The sequence below is a fragment of the Syngnathus typhle genome, unplaced genomic scaffold, assembly GCF_033458585.1.
Source record: "Syngnathus typhle isolate RoL2023-S1 ecotype Sweden unplaced genomic scaffold, RoL_Styp_1.0 HiC_scaffold_33, whole genome shotgun sequence".
NCBI lineage: Eukaryota > Metazoa > Chordata > Actinopteri > Syngnathiformes > Syngnathidae > Syngnathus > Syngnathus typhle.
Genome location: NW_026871939.1, coordinates 300,394 through 319,557, shown reverse-complemented (window position 1 = coordinate 319,557; position 19,164 = coordinate 300,394). Strand labels below are relative to the sequence as shown.

General features: G+C 44.9%; 1 pseudogene; it reads right to left on the bottom strand.

Moving 5' to 3' along the window:
• Positions 1-300: 300 nt before the first annotated feature.
• On the bottom strand, positions 301-508 carry LOC133147129 (U2 spliceosomal RNA; annotated as a pseudogene).
• Positions 509-19,164: the final 18,656 nt, after the last annotated feature.

Sequence of the window (19,164 nt, the reverse complement as noted above, 5' to 3'; positions counted from 1 at the left end):
TTTTCTTGCTCTAATTTAAAGTTCTTCAAAAACTTCTTGATTAAGGAATAAGAAGGTGGCAGGTTAAAAGACACAGGAATTATTTGGTCGGTGGTTATTAGTTTTAGTTTCCGGAGGTATGAGTCCATCCAGAATCGTGTCATTGCTTGGCTTTTCGGTGCATTTGGTGTAAGGAGCGCGCTTCGCAGGTGCAGGGCAACATATCTGCTTCCGAGGCTTTAAGAAGAGCTTTAAGTCCGGCACTCCTTTTCCTCCATTTTTTTTGTTTTTCTTCATGGTGTCCTTCTTCAGTCTCTCCAACTTGGATTTCCAGATGAAGTAAAAAATGGCTCGGTCCAACTCTAAAAGCACCTTCATTGTTGGGATGAAAACAGAACTGATTAGTAAAACCAAGGGTAAAATCACCACTTTTATGGTTAAAATTCTCTCTTCTATGGTCAGCTCTCTTAATTCCCAAACCCAAGAACAGATACTACACTTGATTTTAGCCAAAAGGCCGAAAAGCGATGGAGTACACGAGTGATGGACTCGCTTACATGTTATGAACGGAGTGTGGAAATGGAGCAGGGAGACCAAGTGCAGCTTGGACCACGGTTTATTGAAGCAAACTCAAAAGACTCGGCAAACTTGTTAGAGTGGTGCTCACTCTAACTTATTTTGCAAGAACCACACGGAGACAAGTTAGTCGTTTTGGGCACCTGCAGGTGGAGAGTTCACTCGTCGCTGTTGTCACAGCGATGGTCGAATGAAGTCTAACTCTCCCTTCCTACAAGAGCATCTTTATTAAGAGGAAAAGGGTGGGGGTGACAGTAGACTGAATAAACAAGTTAAAGCTCTTGACCTCTAGCAGGGGATGTTTTACGACATTATTTAGGATGGGACAGAGTTAGGTGGTTTATTACCGGTTACATACCAACGTAAGCATAAAACTAATCTACCTAAGTTATTTATTACCGGTTATATACATTCCAACATAATCATAGATCAAGATAGTTTGGAAAACCCTGACATATCCCTCCTGTTTTATCATATGATTATGTGAACCCGATCAATCAAACATAAGTAAGTAAGTAAATATAAAGAAGAATAGCAAAAATAAGAAAAACAATAATAAAAAAGATCAATAAAAAACGGAGACGACAGCGGACGGGCTGGGGAGCGTGTAGGGTGAAACACGACAAAAACAACAAACAATGATAGCAACAACTTCCAGTGAAGATGAGGTTTTTCCTCAATACTCCAGTCCAAGCTTATTGTGTGGTCTAAAAACCTGCTGGCCGATGTTAAATCGCAGGAAAAGTCTCACACGGTCCCTCTGCCTTAGGCGACCAGAATGCTATCAATAAGAAAATATAAATAAAGCCACGATCCGTTCCTAATGAAGTAGGACCCGTCCAATGGTACAGCCATGTTGGCAGGAGAGCCCTTACACCTTGAAATCGCTCTCCTACCCTGGCACACAGCGGTGATGTCCAAAGCTCCCATCCAGTTCCCTCCTGGAGAGCAGTTGTCGTGAATGCATCCGTGGGTCTTGTTTTCTTGGATGAAACACGTGTAGTCCATTCCAGGTAGCGTTCTGGATTAGGCCGCTTGTGGCATCTGTCTTCCTCCAACAGTCACATTGGGATTAATCCAAAATAGTTTGATCACAGATTCATTCCTGCGAGTCCAGGGCGCTAGGGGTAGCGTCACTGTCCGACAGCACGGTGTTGATATCAATCTCCTCCCATGGATGCCATACATTTCGCTTCAGTGACATTCATTTCTCTGGCCTCCAAGTGAACTTGTGGGGAGCAAGGGGAGTTTTTGGAAACACAGATAACATCCCTCCTGTGCGTGCGCTCTCACAGCGACCTTCACATACCGGTACCAAGCGTTGGTTTCGTATGGGTTTCTGGGGTCTCATGACCAGCCCTCAAAGTTCTCATCGTGTGACCATCGTTTCCCACGGTCAACATTATCACTTGGTCTGTTCAGATGTGCCCATAGACCATAGCATGCTCCAACCACAACGCAGCAGAGGATCCACCTGGCATGTGGAGCCCCGTTGCTACTAAGATGACAGGAACACCGAGACATCCCCCCGCCTAGCGGAGTTGGGATAGTTGTTTGCAGACTTCGCCACCGTCCCGAAATGAGGGGTCCAGGACTCCTTGTAGCTTGCATTGGCTAAGGTGAATCCAGCTGGGTTGTTCAGCGATCTTCACTGCGGTGGGGGTAGTCAGCAAGACTTGGAATGGTCCCTCCCACCATGGCTGGCCCAGTTCTTTTCTTTGATGACCCTGATGTAGACCCAGTCTCCTGGATTGATGGGGTTGCCGACCTGTGAGGAGGAAAGATCAGGCGGCAGTAAATTTGCATTGGACATATCTTTCGGTTTGAGGGACCTGATCATATAATCTGCCAAGGACTGTTCTTCATCTGCCCTTTGCAACTCTTGTAGTCAATTGTAATGCCCTTTTTAACGAGGCAGATAGGAGTGTTTGAAAGAAGAGTTTGAGCACTTCCTAATGATTCCTCCTAACCAAAGACCGTTTATGACAGGGGCTTTCCCATTTATTGCCTCCTGTCTTAAAGGAGATTCCCTTATCCATGCCGTCTTCTTCCTAACACTTTCGCACACACACAGGGTGTGCACATAAACGCACACACACCGAGCGCGCACCCAAGGCTCAGACAAACGACAACAGCCTGACACAACTTTACAGAGATTACGCACGAACACAGAACACAGACAAAGGGATTCTATACATCTCTCATGTAGCTCCTTTTGATAGAACCTCCTATTGGTAACTGTATAGCGGACTGTTCCGCATATAATCCCTTACTCAACTCCCTTGCTTCTACTTTTCCATGTTGGTGCAGTCGTAAGTGATCCCTACTGCAGTCATTGTCTTGTTAACTGTCGCCTTGTGCGACTCCTATGCATGATTGTGTGAAAGTCAAAAATTTAACGTATCCAACATTCTGACCACCCAAACTCCACCGTGGTGCAACGAACTTACTATTTTATTGAGTAGGTACATTGAGCAACCTAGCTTCCTCTTGACTGAATTCACTTTAGTCCAAATGTCCTATTCTAAAATGTATCTAACTCAATTTCTACTTCTTATGCCTGATGAGCCAAAACATCAGATCTCGCTCTTGTTTCCTACCGTTTTAGCCTATTTGTCCTATCCAAATCTGTTCAGTCTCCGATTATGATGCTTTTCTCTGTAGCTCTACGCATTATTAAATTTTTATCAAATCTCCTCAGTTCTGTCAAACCCAGTGCACAATGAAGCTCCTTTCCACTTTACCCCAAGCCCCACGAAGTTTCAGCACCGCCACAGCACGGAGTGCGATTTGGCCGTTGGACATTTCAAGTCCATATCTTTTGCCGCACCTCACCCTCTCAAGATGGTGTTCTTTTGTTGTTGCTTCAGAGTCAACACATCCATCACTCTCAAATGAGTCCATTGTTCAAATGTCCATTTTTTCTTCAACATTGTGAGTTCCTCCACTTCTCACTGTCTTTTCTCGTCCCCGAGGATGTGGTCTTTTCTCCGGAGTGTACTTGCCCCCTCCAAGCACAACAACAGTCTTTCTTTGTCCTTGCCAAAGGTCAAAGGTGCCTCAAAGCCAGGCACCGTTTTGTAGACGTCCATGGCTGCAGGCAGAGTCTCGGGATCGAGTTTTCAGGGATCCTGGCACTGAGAGTGACAGACTGGGACATCAAACTTGTAACCAAATGTAGCTGCTGCCATCAATTCGCTAGTAACGTTTGTTTACCAAACTTCAAATTCTCCTAGTAACAGCGATCTCGTCTTTATATTGTAAGTCCTGCAACTCATCCTATTTTCGAGCTACGTTTCGTCTATAGTTCCTATTTAATGAGACAGTACATTGTCTTCAGTATCATTATTTAAAATTAACTCAACGAGGTCTGCGTTCCACATCTAGCCCTGATCTATGTCTCGACCTCTCAAACGTTATTACCTGTGTCATGCTTGCTCAAAAATGTGACTTAGAATATGGTGTTGTGAATTTCCAATCTCCCTGATCAAATTGGATCCCGCTTCTTAGCTCTTCTTTCTCATGCTCCTGTTAGCCTGCAATTGTCCAAATTAATAATGTTGTTTTCTTTTAACTGTCTTTCTGTTGAACCTCTAAATCTCTCTTGTTGCTAACCTATCTGCACCAGGAAGGGTCTTAAAGAAAGGACCAACAGATTACTCCCAATATCTCCTCATTATTTATGAGTTAGCCTCCCTTTCTTCACTCGGGTGCATATCTTGTCAGTTGTTAATGGAAACCAGATGTCTCGTGCCAATGAGATCATGGACCAAGGCCCAAACAATCCCGCACGAACCTGACCCGAAACATGACCCGGTCACACTTAGGCTTACTAGTGAGATATACATTGCATGATACCAGAATAGAATTTTACCACAGTATGACACTAAATGTATTAGAAAATCCATATGTCGTAAAGGTTTGTATTATTACTATCTTCCACTATCTGTCCTATTCACTCCCTCCTTCTGAGGCTTGACAACGCCCATGCCTCACACCTTGACAAACGTTTTGGGAGAACTTGTTCTTTCCTACTTATGATTCCATCATTTAATTTGACTGTCTTTTCAAAACGCTTCTCAATTATTTTTTTTTCACACATCTTCTGCATATGTTACTGGTTCTCCAATTTCTTCTCTAGTTAATCATTAATCCAAAAGACATGTTTTTCATTTTAGCATTCAACTTACTCAAAACCACTCTTTCAGCAAAGTCGCTCTACTGATTTTCCATAGTAGTCGCCAACAGCTTCAACCATTCAACCTGTATCTTCCTATCATTCAAGGCAATCATTCATCAATGCTCATTTGCATCTCACACACAGTCTCCAAAAAGGAGTCTTACCATCACATTGGTCTCAATTCATCCAAGCTCACCACACAACATTCATATACCATTTTCAACTCAAGGTTCCTGATAGAACAATCCACCAAAAAAACTCAACTCATAAAAACTGCTGGCAAATTAATCCGAATTTTTCCTTTGTTTTTAAATTTAAAGAACTCAATTTCTCAGATTTAGCTTGTATATAGCAGTTTGTATAATTTTATAACACCATCAATCAATTATTCCTATTAAATGTAGCATTGCAATGTCTTAATTTCACAATTTTGCTTCTTCCAATTCCTGAAAGCATGTTCTGTCGTTTTTTTTCAAATTTCTCATGAGGGCTCGACACTTAACATGCACTAGTGTGGATAAATTTCTGCTCGCAAACACATTTTTCTCTTTTCCTCTCATTTTTATCTTTCCAAATCGTTTCTGTTCTACGGTGCAAATTGGATAGACCACAATCTAACAAATTTCTTTACACTAAAAGTTTAGCCAATCTTCATCATTTTAACACACATGCACAGCTCTCGCGCGCGTAGGGCAGGTCCCAGCACCAATGATTCGTCACAGGCTGGCCATTTCCTGTGGTCGATCATGAGCTAGTCCCTCCCACGTACACGAGGACAGTACATTTTAATTTTTTTTTAATTTATCTTCAAGTTGCATTCATTTACCACTTGATTTGCAAATTTTAACTTTGGTGTACACACACAATTTGATCTCTGGTCATTTGTCATTGGGCATACAAACAGCATTGTCATACTTCTTGCATGGACAAGAGCTCTAATAATCCAAAAAATGTTCCAATAATCTGACAATGACATGTTTTGCTGTCATATGGGCATCTATTCTTTCTTTCTCTGTATTAGCATGAGGGGTCAAAGGAGAGGAAGCTTGTCATGCTGTAAATGTTATATTTTTTATGTTAAATTTTTCCTCTGCCTCTTCCTCTGCCCCTTGACTGGCACCGCTTTTTTTCTTTTCTTCTAAAACACTCTATTGACCAGTGTCCACGTTTCCCACAGTTCCAACAGTTGTCAGAATCTGATGGGGGTTTTGAATTATATGGTGGCCTTCGGCCTTGTTGGTCTCTCTCTCTTCCTCTCCCCTTTGGGAACTTTGGGAGAAGATCGTTGTATCTTCATTTAGATCATTATCATCATCTAGATGAAATACATCAGAACATTTGCCTTTTTGGATAACTTTTTCAGCATGCCTGTCCCACTGCATAGTTGTTGTATACAAGTTTTGCACACGAGCGGAATGCCTCTCTTGCTCTTCTGCTTGAGCTGTATCCGGGACAGTGCGCCTGCGCACTGAGGCCTCATTGTCTTCCGGCCTGACAAACATGGTCGCAGCACTTTTCAACTTTCTGTCTTTTGTCTTTTGGATTTATTCTCTTCTCTCTTGTGAAGCATTCAACCATATTTTAGCACAAATCAATTCTTTCTCTTTTCTTTTCTTTTTCAGTCCCTCTGACTTCCTGTTCACGCTCTTCTCCAAGACCTCAACCACTATCTTCCACACTTCAACTTTCAACTTCCCTTCTACTCCATACTTTTTCTTCCACTTCGGCATGTATTGCATACAATTAACAAACTTACTCGCCATGTACTTCTCATCTCCATCAAGAGCTAGGGATCTACTGTTTTTATTTCCCATCTTAATTTGGTATTTTAGGTTTATACAATTATTATTATTATTATTATTATTATTATTATTTATTTATTTATTTATTTATTTATTTTTTCTTTGAGGATCCTCAATGCAAGATTAAATTGACCTTTGAACAATTACTAGCCTGTATTATTTTCGTGGATCAATGCTAGAACTGCTATTTAGTCAATTTATACTACCAGTCACTCTCAATCACACAAACTCCAGCGCTTTTTTATTTTTATTCTTAGGCCTATCCAGGATGGGTGTAAAACCCTTCCAAACAGCTTGGAAAAAACGGACAAAAAAAAATGAATCTTCAATTAAGAAAAAAACTTTTTTCTTAGCCCGTTCTTTCCACTGGGACTAGAATCCCAGCTGTTTCTTAGCTTGGAAAAACCAAAGCTGTATCTCATAGCTCGGACGAACCAAAGCTGAATCTCATAGCTCGGACGAACCAAAGCTGAATCTCATAGCTCGGACGAACCAAAGCTGAATCTCATAGCTCGGACAAACCAAAGCTGAAATCTCGTGCACCTTTTTAACTTTTACGCGTCTTACAACAACACAATCACACAACTTTAGGGCTTTAACCTACTTGTCTCCTTGGTTCGCTGTTCAGCCGGGTCCCGCCAATCCACATCTGTCAGACGAAGGCAGACCTAAGATGCTGGCCCAGCGAAGAAGTTCTCTTCCCAGGACTTTCTTTTCCAGGTCCTCCTAATGGACGCTGGCTTGTCGACAATGCAGCACGTCTTCCTCCGTCAGTCAGATGGTGGGTATGAGGGTCCCGGGTTTCGGCACCAAAATGTTAGAGTGGTGCTCACTCTAACTTATTTTGCAAGAACCACACGGAGACAAGTTAGTCGTTTTGGGCACCTGCAGGTGGAGAGTTCACTCGTCGCTGTTGTCACAGCGATGGTCGAATGAAGTCTAACTCTCCCTTCCCACAAGAGCATCTTTATTAAGAGGAAAAGGGTGGGGGTGACAGTAGACTGAATAAACAAGTTAAAGCTCTTGAACTCTAGGTCAACAGAGCAGGGGATGTTTTACGACATTATTTAGGATGGGACAGAGTTAGGTGGTTTATTACCGGTTACATACCAACGTAAGCATAAAACTAATCTACCTAAGTTATTTATTACCGGTTATATACATTCCAACATAATCATAGATCAAGATAGTTTGGAAAACCCTGACAAAACTGACAAGACTTACTAACAAAACCAACAACAGAGACGTGAGACAAAAAGACACGGTGACATTACCAAGACCGGAACCAAAAAAACCTCATGACAGTGACAAACACATCAATGCTCCGACAGGGAGTGATACACAGACAGGACTTAATATACAAGACAGGTAACAAGAAGCAGGTGAGAATGATCGCACTGATCATGGGCACACAGGAGGGGAGGGGTGAGCACACAGGGACACGGACAGAACTATGACAACATCGACGTGACCGGGGACGAGTCATGACATTACAGGCTTCCCTGTCTACCCATTCTCACCAACGGTTTGTTAGAATAGGCCTCTTTGGCACATCTGATTAGCTAGGTAGCTTTAGCTATGCTGTTATATCGCTGTAACCCTTGTCTTGCTTTATTAGCTTTCTCTTCTCTATGACACCCTTTGCACATATGTAGAAGTCGCTCTCAGTTAAGACTACAAGGTCACACGTTATCACAGACTAAGAGCCACATTTTTTACTGTGTCATCGCAAAGAGCCACATCATACACCTGAGCACACATGAACCCCCCCCACACACACACACACAATGACGCACACCCACACACACACGCACACACACACACAGACACCCCTCTGCTCAGCCAACTTTATTGTGTGACATTATTATGTCACGCACCGACATGATAATGACAAATTGACTCCTAAAGTACTAAAACCACAGACCAAAGACCACATTTTAGACAATGAACATCGTGTGCATTGTCTCACACAGACAAACTCAGTTCAACAAATTCCACAAACAAAAACAAAGTCTCCAAACTTGTGCTTGCGAAATTCAGTCCCTTTTGCAAAGTCCTTATCGATATTGGCATGAAGTGAGCTGAAGTGGCGTTGACCATTTGAAGCTTTTAAATGCGCCAATGACGTCCGACATATCAGGCAGAATGGCTTGCCATAGCGTTCAACAAAAAACAACTTTAACTCTGTTAAAACCATCCTGTGTTCATCGTCATATATTCGTTTAGCTTTTCATTTTTCCCTTGCCATTTTGGCAAGCGTCGTGTCAGCTTTTCTGGACCTAATGGGCCCCCGTAGTCACAGTCGCCATTCATTAAAAAGCCAGCAAAACCAGTCGCTCTGTTTGTCCCTCCTCCTTTGCGGGATTTCACCTCACGCGCATACGCGTTTGACCAAAATACCATATTGAACTCAAGCGAAGCAAATACGCACAAAAAATAAACACAAATGTTGATATGAACGTAAAAGAGCCGCATGAAACCAGCCAAAGAGCCGCATGCTGGTTGGCCACCGCTAGGCTAGGCAGAGTCGCCTCCTTGCAGGAAGGCGGCCCAGAGTAGTATAAGTCAAAGTCAAAGTCAAAGTCAGCTTTATTGTCAATCTCTCCACGTCACAACACACAAAGAGACCGAAATTACGTTTTTCTCTATCCCACGGTGACGAGACACATAACACGATAGACATACAAGTACGCGACACAATATAAAAACAAGAAGGCAAAAATTCAAACAATCAATAGTAAGAGTGATGAATAAATAATAAATAAACAGATAACACAATAAATAAGAGGAGCAAAACGGAGCCAGCAAGCATAGCGCAAAAGTAAAAAACATCATAAACAAAAAGGCACAAACAATAAATAATAAGAGTAATAATAAATAATAAATAAACAGATAACACAACAAATAAGAGCCAGTGTGCATACAGACAGTACAGACAGTAAAAGTACAAGACGCTACGCAGAACGGGGGAGCGAGTTCAGGATCCTAACAGCCTGGAGTACGAAGCTGTTTGAGAGTCTGGTGGTGCGGGAGCGCAGGCTTCTGTACCTCTTCCCAGAGGGCAGAAGCTCGAACAAAGAGTGAGCGGGGTGACTCACATCACTCACAATCGTGGTCGCCTTGCGGGTGAGATGGGAGGTGTAAATGTCCTTCAAGGAGGGGAGCGAAGCACCAGCAATCTTACCAGCCGTGTTCACTATGCGCTGCAGGGCCTTCAAGTTGTAGTCAGTGTAGCCGCCACCCCAAACAGCAATACAGCTGGAGAGGACGCTCTCAATGGTGCCGCGGTAAAATGCAGTCATGACGGCCGGAGGAGCGCTCGCTCGCCTGAGTTTCCGCAGGAAGTACAGGCGGCGCTGGGCTTTCTTTGCCAGTGATGCGGTGTTGGTGGACCAGGAGAGATCCTCACTGATGTGCACCCCCAGGAACTTGGCGCTGCTCACTCTCTCCACCACAGCACCGTCGATGGTCAGCGGCAGGTGTTGGGTGTGACCCTTCCGGAAGTCCACAACAATCTCCTTGGTCTTGTCGACGTTCAGCAGGAGGTTGTTGTCCCTGCACCACGTGGTCAGAAGGTCAACCTCCAGCCTGTATTGAGTCTCGTCTCCCTTGGTGATGAGACCCACCAGAGTCGTGTCGTCAGCAAACTTCACGATACGGTTGTCGCTGAAGGTTGCAGTGCAGTCATGCGTCAGGAGGGTGAAGAGCAGCGGACTGAGCACGCAGCCTTGGGGGGCCCCCGTGCTCAGCGTGATGCTGGCGGAGATTTTGTCGCCAACACGTACTACCTGTGGCCTCTGACAGAGGAAGTCCAGTAGCCAGTTGCAGAGGTAGGTACTGAGGCCCAGCGCGTCAAGTTTGCTGATGAGGCGTTGTGGCACAATGGTGTTGAAGGCAGAACTGAAGTCCACAAACAGCAATCTCACATACGAGTCCCTCCTCTCCAGGTGGGTGAGGGCCGAGTGGAGGGCAGAGCAGATGGCATCCTCAGAAGACCGTTTGGCTCGGTACGCAAACTGGAAGGGGTCGATGGTGGGGGGGAGAACGGATCGGATGTGCTCCATGACAAGCCGCTCAAAGCACTTCATGATGATGGGCGTGAGTGCTACGGGGCGGTAGTCATTGAAGCAGGACGGAGCGGGTTTCTTCGGCACAGGTACAATGGTGGCAGCTTTGAAACACGACGGGACGATGGCCTGCTGCAGGGAAGTGTTAAAGATGTCCGTGAAGACATCCGTCAGCTCACCAGCGCAGTCCTTCAGCGCCCGACCCGGGATGTTGTCAGGGCCCGCCGCCTTACGGATGTTGATAGCGGCAAGCGCCCTCCTCACGCTGTCGGCGGAGAGGCACAGGGGCAGCTCGTGTGAAGGGGGAGTGGCCTTTAGCGGGCAAGTGCTGTTCTGAGCGTCGAAGCGAGCAAAGAAGCGGTTGAGGTCATTGAGCAGACGGACGTCGCCTTCACAGCTCTGCGGCGCGGGCTTGTAATCCGTGATGGTCTGAATGCCTTGCCAAAGGCTCCGTGCGTCCCTGCTGTCCTTGAAGTGGGCGGTAATTTTGCACGAGAACGCCCTCTTTGCTTCTTTGATGCCCCGGGACAGGTCGGCCCTCGCAGTCCTCAAGCCAGCCTCATCCCCTGCTCTAAAGGCTTTGTCCCTGGCCCTCAGCAGCCTGAAGACAGCCCCTGTCAGCCATGGCTTCCGGTTAGCCCGAGTGACGATGGATTTTGAGAGAGTCACAACATCAATGCACTTCCTGATGTAGGAGGAAACAGAGTCAGTATACTCCTCAATGTCTGTCCGATCGTCGCAAGTGGCAGCCCTCCTAAACATGTCCCAGTCAGTAGAGCCAAAGCAGTCACGCAGTGCATCAGAGGCACCCTCAGGCCACACCCGTACCTGCTTGCGAACCGGCCTGGACGCTCTCACCATTTGTCTGTATGCGGGCAAAAGCATAACAGTGATATGGTCAGAAAGTCCAAGATGGGGGAGGGGGGCGGCTTTGAAAGCTCCTTTATGCGAAGAGTAGACCCGGTCCAGGAAGCTGTCGCCACGCGTAGGAAAATTAACATGCTGGTGAAGCCTCTGAAAAACAGACTTCAGGTTAGCATGATTAAAATCCCCAGCGAAGATGGTGAAACCGTCAGGGTGCGCTGTCTCTTGTTCACTGACAGCCTGGTACAGTTCACTAAGAGCCGTGATCCTGTCGCCTTCGATGTTGGAAGGCGGGATGTAAACCGCGACTAGCAGAATCGCGGTAAATTCCCTTGGCAGGTAAAAAGGACGGCACTTAATGATCACGAACTCCGCCAGTGGCGAGCAGTGCTTGCATACCACCACAGAGTCCCGGCACCATTCGTCACGGATGTAGACGCATATTCCACCTCCACGAGATTTCCCCCCTTGTACAATGGCCCGGTCCGCCCGATAGCACGCTAGCCGCTCCAGGTGTACGGCAGAGTCCGGAATGTTGACAGTCAACCAAGTCTCAGTGAACACGAGCACACAGCAGTCCCGCACTGTCCGGTTTGTAGATTGCAGCAGGCGAATGTAATCCATTTTGTTGTCCAGCGATCGAACATTCGCCAGAAGAATGGAAGGCACGGCCGGGCGAGCAGGGCTGGCCGCCAGCCTGGCCCGGACGCCCCCGCGTTTGCCCCTCTTCAGCCTCCTCGCACACCGCTTTCGACGCTTCCCAACCGGGGGAGGAATAGCAGACGAGCCCGGCGACGCTTCAGGACGTAGCAGTCCGAGCTCCTTTGATGTTCCCGCATCAAAGTCCAGAACTCGACAAAACTCGCTTTTGCCGATGTCAAGCAGAACCTGCCTGCCGTACTTGTAGCACGACTCAGTACGACGAGACGAACAAAAAAAACTGCCGGACAAACACTCATTAGACGGACAAAACACCGTTTGGGCGGGACAGAGAGAGGTCGCTGCGTATGCACGCGCCGCCATCTTGGCGCTGAAAGAGGGACCTTCTTTCGCATCTCGCAGAAAAGGGCTCCACAGCTGTACATCGATCATTCTGGCAGACATTAAATAGTTAAACTGTGAAGTGCTTCTCTTCTGGGCACTAATAAATCGGCAAACTTGTCTGCTGACTTATTTGTTCACGCTTCACCCGCAGTAATGCATGTAGTTCACGAGGCATATGTGTACCCTTTCAGCAGTCTCTATCCAAATACACAGAGTAGGTACCTATTAAAAGTGTAGTCCCGATGAATATGAAAGGCAAAGATTGACAATTCACAAAGAACTTTCCATGGTCATCATATCTACCTAACGGCTGCGCCGAAAGAGTTGGGCCAGAAGAATACAGCGGAACTCATGCAGAAGTGCATGAACACCACCTTGTTGAAAGAATAAAACCAACACAATGCATGAATTCACGAAAAAGGACATGCCAGCAAATCAGTAGGACTTCTGCTTTTGCCTTTGCGAGACCAGTTAAGATATACGTTATCACGAATTTATAAATCAGGTGTGTTCGGCTCTGCTGAACCCCTGAGACCGACTCACCGAACTCATAGAGTTTGACCGAATCCAGGTTAAGAACCACTGGTTTAGTGGCTGTTATTTCTGCAAAAATATTGATGTCATTTTTCTGATGGGGTTTCCAAATGTATGCACCTGCCTACTTTTGTTTAAATAATGATTGCACACTGTCTGCAAATCCTATAAACTTCATTTCACTTCTCAAATATCACTGTGTTGATCACTGCCGTCATCGGCCATGCATGGATTTGGTTCCTTTGCCCCCCCCCCCATACACACACAGGAACTGGTTAGGACTTAATTAGTAAGTGTTAGGAATCGTTTTGGCTGTCCGTTCAGAGCAAGGAACGAGCCACTAGCCCCACGGGAAGTTGTCATTTTCTGTAAGCTTGTGTGTATGTAAATTTGTCATGGTCCAACGTAAGACTGTTTAGGGTGAATAAAAATTCTGCTATTAACCAGATTCAAACTGGGGTTTCAGCCGCCTCAATGCTATATTATGGCCAATATGCAGTTGCATGTTTAGGGTCTTTTCTCTAGGATCTTCAACCACGATACCCAGGAAGACCATGAAAGAATGTTGATATTAAAATGTTGGTGGAACTATCCAATAACTACGCAGATCCGATGATCCCTAAGACTTGAGATGAGACAAAATTGGAAAGACTATTTGTTGACAGTGTCTGTGAGTTACTTCAACCCAAAAGTTCACATAAACTACACATAGCTAATGTTGACCACAAAATGGCATGTGAGCTGGCCAGGAGTCCTGGAATCTTCTGATCTGTAGACAGATGCGTTACCCATTGCTCCATGAGCCCCACGGGAATATGTGGCTTGTAACACTTTTGCAAAAATGAAAAAAAAAAAAAGGTGATATTATTTGAATATGCCATTCGCCCTACAAGTTACGGCCATTGACCGTAAACTTGTGTGGAAAATCGTCGTTGTCCACAAGATGGCAGTTTAGCAATAGTGAGCAAGGGAGAAAGTAAATTATGCCATGACCCAGATTCGAATCAGGGTTGCTGCAGCTCCAACGCAGAGTACTAACCACTATACGATCATAGCCAATATGCATAACTTTTTTAACGCTACTGCATACACGCCATGATCGTGTAGTGGTCGATTCGAATCCGGGTTATGGTTTAATCAAATTACCTTGTTGAATTTGTCTGCTGGTCACTGTTGCTAGACAGCCTTCCTTTGGACAATGACAGTTTTCCACACAAGTTTACAGTCGATACAGTCTTGTAGGGTGAGTGGCGCAATAGAAGACACATGACGAAAAGTGATGAGAATCAAAACAAAAGATTTAAGAGACCCGAGGTAAATTAACTGAACCCGTTTCGTTTTAATTGACAGCCCATGTAATATGCACCTCAGATGAAATCAACAGCAATGTGATAACGAAGGGATCATCTGGGAGTTGAACCCCGGACCTCTCACACCCAAAGCAAGATTCATACCCCTAGACCACCGGTGTCAAACTCGTATCATTTTCTGTGGCCCGGAACGACAAATTGTGCATTAAATGTATGTCATACTAAAATTGCAAATTGTCGTAACTTTCAAGAATCTTGAAATATTTGAAAAGTTTCCACTCCTCTGACTTAAAAAAACAATTATTATTATTATTATTATTGTCAGTTTGTTTTGTACTTTATACTGTATATAATATGAGGTGTTTATTTATTTGGGTTGACAGTCATAATGGCCCGTCGAGGGAAACTTTGACTACAACGTGGCCCGCGACAAAAATGAGTTTGACACCCCTTCCCTAGACCATTGAGCCTCAAAGCAAGCTTGCAGACCATGTTACATTCTGTGTAACATTGGCCTGTCAAACAGTCCACACAACGATAGACAACAGTGTTTCAAAGAAAAGCTCGTTCGGGAGTTTAACCCGGGTAATCAAAGAACCCTAGGCGAGAATCATTCCATTGCACCAATGAGCCCCATAGTAGACCAGCTGACCCCGTTACATTCTGATTGGAAGCCCTGAAGACTGAATGCCAGTGATTTATGGAATAAATGAAATCTCGTTGGCCTAAGGCTCCCAATTCCCCAACTTCAAGCCCTAACGCTAACCCTAAAACCCTAACAATGAACAAACCCTAATAATTAAACTTTAACCTGCTAACCCACCTACCATAACCCTCTCACCTTTAATCTCTAATGCTCCCACTAAAGGTAGTGCTCTCTAAACTTGAAAGCAGGCATATGCGAACCGGACCAGCAGATTGCCCCATTTCAGAAGTGTTTTAGAAACCTTTACAGACGGTTAAAATCCACATAATAGTTATGCGCGCATGTGTTCCGAGAGCGTTCTCGCCCGCCCCCTCGCTTTCCTTTCTCCCGCAATTTGCCCCCTGCAGCGCAGTCCTCGTTAGTATAGTGGACAATATCTCCGCCTGTCACGCCGAAGACCGGGGTTCGATTCCCCGATGGGGAGTTTACTTCTTTGTGCGAAATAGCATTTAAGCAGGTTTTCAATCCATGTGCGTTAACCAGTGTTTGCAGCAGAGTAATTATATAGATGCATTGGTTGGTATCATTACATCGTAAGATGGCGCCGCAGATGGCCACTTCGGTAAGTCGCTCTCTGTTACTTTGTGTTATTTTACATCTTTTTAACCTCACTTTGTATCATACTTCCGGTTTGCCACGTAGAGCGCCGCAGCGTCACTAGAGAGACGATCTACATTCCTACATTTCTATATGCTTTTCTAGTTTTTCCTCGCTTTTTACTCCACTTTTTGGAGTTTACTATTATTGAAAGTCGCGGACCGTCAATTCCTGCCATTTCAATCGCGTCACTGTTTGGCTCTCAGCGGAGGCTTTGTGGCTGTTTGTCTACCGTCGATCATCGGACACGTAAGTATGGCTGCAGATCAAGAGGTTTGTACGGCTTTTTGCACCAACTGCACCCTTCTCTCAGAGAGGTTGTCCCTGCTAGAGGGACGTGTCCGCCAGCTAGAGCAGAATAGTGGTATAACAGTAAATGTGGCGGACCCAGATGCGGACTGTAGTCAGCCTGCTAGCCCAGTTAGCATTAGCCCCAAACCACGATAAGCCAGTTAAGACGCATAGCCGTCCCAAGCCATCTCGGCCTACTGGCTCTCGCACCTGGATGTCTGAAGCAGACAAACGTCCTGTTTAAGTGGCGATCATGAGACCGCCACAAGGGTATCCGTCCCATTTGTCTAGCTAAAGTCACGAGCCGACCATACCGCTTCTGTCCGAGATAGTATCCTGTTGTGCTGTGGAATGTCCTTCCTGTCTAAAGAAGCTATGCATTCATGTACACTTGCCCCATTGTTTGTTCCTCAATAAAAGGCACGACCAAACTGAGGGAAGGCGCGGATCTCAACCACACTCGCTGTGTGGCTGGGGTGCGCCCTTCTGCAGAAGTTGCTGGCCATCAAAGACATATCCCGCCTCTGTGAGATTCTGTTCAGATAAATGTTGTGAACCCAACACGGAGCACCCGACATAGAAGCTAATCTAAGGGTGCTAGCTCGCAATAGGTCTAGTCAACAGCGTAGTTCCAACAAAACTAGCCACTCGGATATAGTGATACACGGTGGCTCCAATGATATATTTCAAGCATATATCGGCTCTATTGATAATCTTACTGCATCTATGTCTTCTATATCTGCATCTTAATGCATCTATATAATTCAATGTGACATTGTTAAATGCCATCGATTCGCTACCACTATTTTTATGGGACTTATCTTATCACCAATTTAAGAAGGCTCTGAAATCACTTCTCTTTGACACTTTCCATATGAACCTGGATCCATTCATTATTCTCTTTAGTTATAGTTTTAGTGTGGTTTTTCCCTATTGTTGTATGCCAGGGGTCACCAACCTTTCTTAATTCAAAAGCTACTCCCTGCGTACTGATTAAGGCAAAGGGCTACCAGTTTGACACACACTTCTGAAGTAGCCAATTTGCTCAATTTGGTTTTCACTATGTGTTATTATTGTCATTTCCAGTTCACATGTAAGTGTGATTTTAACAAGAATAGCAAAAATACAGTCAAACCTTGGATTTTGACCACAATCCGTTCCAGAAAGCGGTTCGGAAAGCGAATTGATCGAATTCCAAATCAATTTTTCCCATTACAAATACAGTGGAGCTTTGGTTGACGACAACAATCCGTTCCAGAAGGCTGTTCGAGAAGTGAATCGTTCAAATTCCGAATCATGTTTTCCCATTACAAATAATGGAATAAAAATTAACCCATTCCAAGCAAAAAAACACCTTTTTTAAGCATTTGTTCATTTGCGCATTTTTGTCCGATCGTGCAACTGCAGCGCACCGCCGAACGCGCAACCGTAGCGCGTCGCCGACCGCGCAACTACACCGCACTGGTCGCAATATTGTGACAGACCCGTCACTGAAATTTAGAAAATATTTTTAAAGTCTTGATGTACTATCCAAAATTTAAGTGGACCTCAGTGCGCAGGGACCTTAATTTGGTCCGATCACGCAACCGCAGCGTGCTGGGCTCTCACTGTTGCATTGCTTTAGGAGCGTCTTTGTGTTTTAGGACGGCTTTACTGCTCCCACTTGCTTCCTTTGGAGGCATGATTAGAGTTGTTGCAATCCTCAGAGTAACGAGAATGTAATAACGAACCGAGTCAGTGGGCATGGGGTCCTCTCGGCTCGCGAGATTCGACAATTGAATTTTGAACCCATGAATGCAGAGCATAATCGATTAGCAATCCATTGCCTTAACCTCTCCGCCACCTCGTCTTGTTCATCTGGCATTGACAATACACGTTATGTACGTTGTACCAAGATACTTTGTGAGTCCTGAAAATCCGACGAGGATGTGATATGAAATGATGAGTGGAGAGCACAGTGGAGTAGCAACCCATCGCCTAAATATCTCAGCCATCGCATCTCATGCATGAGTTGTATGGGCGACATGATATGGCATGTACGGTGTAGTATAAGCTACAAGATAAAATGATACGATACTTTAGATGTGAAACGAAGAAGAGCGAAGCCACAAAAGAAGTGACACTGTCAACAAAGAAAAATATTTGTTCAATGTTGTCTCACCCCAAATGTTTGGGATCCTCGGATATGCGCAGTTGGATAGTTCCATCAACATTTTAACATCAACATTCTTTCATGGTCTGCCTGGGTATGTCGGCTGAAGATCCCAAAGAAAAGACCATAAATTTCTTGTATGCTATTGCATGATCGTATAGCGTTATGGCCGTAGCATCCCCGGAACGAAGCTGGGTCATGGGGTAATTAAATTACCCTTATGAATTTGTCTGTGTTCACTGTTACCAAACAGTCTTCTGTTGAACACAAGCTTCCAGACATTATGTCCACCTACGTTTTAACATCAACTTTATTTCATAAAGTTCTTCCTAATTCATCTTGGCGAAACTCCCTTAGGCGTTCCCATCTTTTTTTAGGGCTGGCTGCCACGAGGAAGCGGTCGACACACAATTACGACCCTGAAAGGACTCGTCTATGATATTAATCAGAATTCGTTAATCACTGAAATGCAGTCCTCAGGTCCATTTTATATTCGCTACCAATCGGAATGTAACGAAGCTGTTTCTACCCAGTTTCCAACTAGGGCTCGAGTTAGGACTATATAAAAGTGTGCCCCCGTGTGAGGGTCAAACTCACGACCTTCAGATTATGAGACTGACACGCTACCACCTGCACCAACGAGGGTTTGTCTTTGCATTTTGTGCAATTGTTTTTTACTGTGAAATTAATTCAACCACCGCCCATTTTGATCAAACTTAACTAGGCTAGGATTTCCAACTCAGACTAGGGTTCCAGGAAGGGCTAGAGTTAGGGTTGGACTATATATAAATCATGCGTGTGATGATCGAACCCTCGACTTTCAGATTATGACACTGACGCGCTACCGCCTGCGCCAACGAGTCTTTGTGGCACCTGTCTTAAAATTCTATTTTTCTGTAAAAAAGATTCAACCACCGGCCATTTCCATCAAACTGCAATTCATCGAAAGAAAAAGTTACTTTTGTCTGAGCATTCTCAAACTTGGGTTTCCAACTAAGGTTTCCAACTGGGGCAAGAGTTTCCAACAAGGGGTCGAGTTAGGGTTAGGACTAAATAAATTAG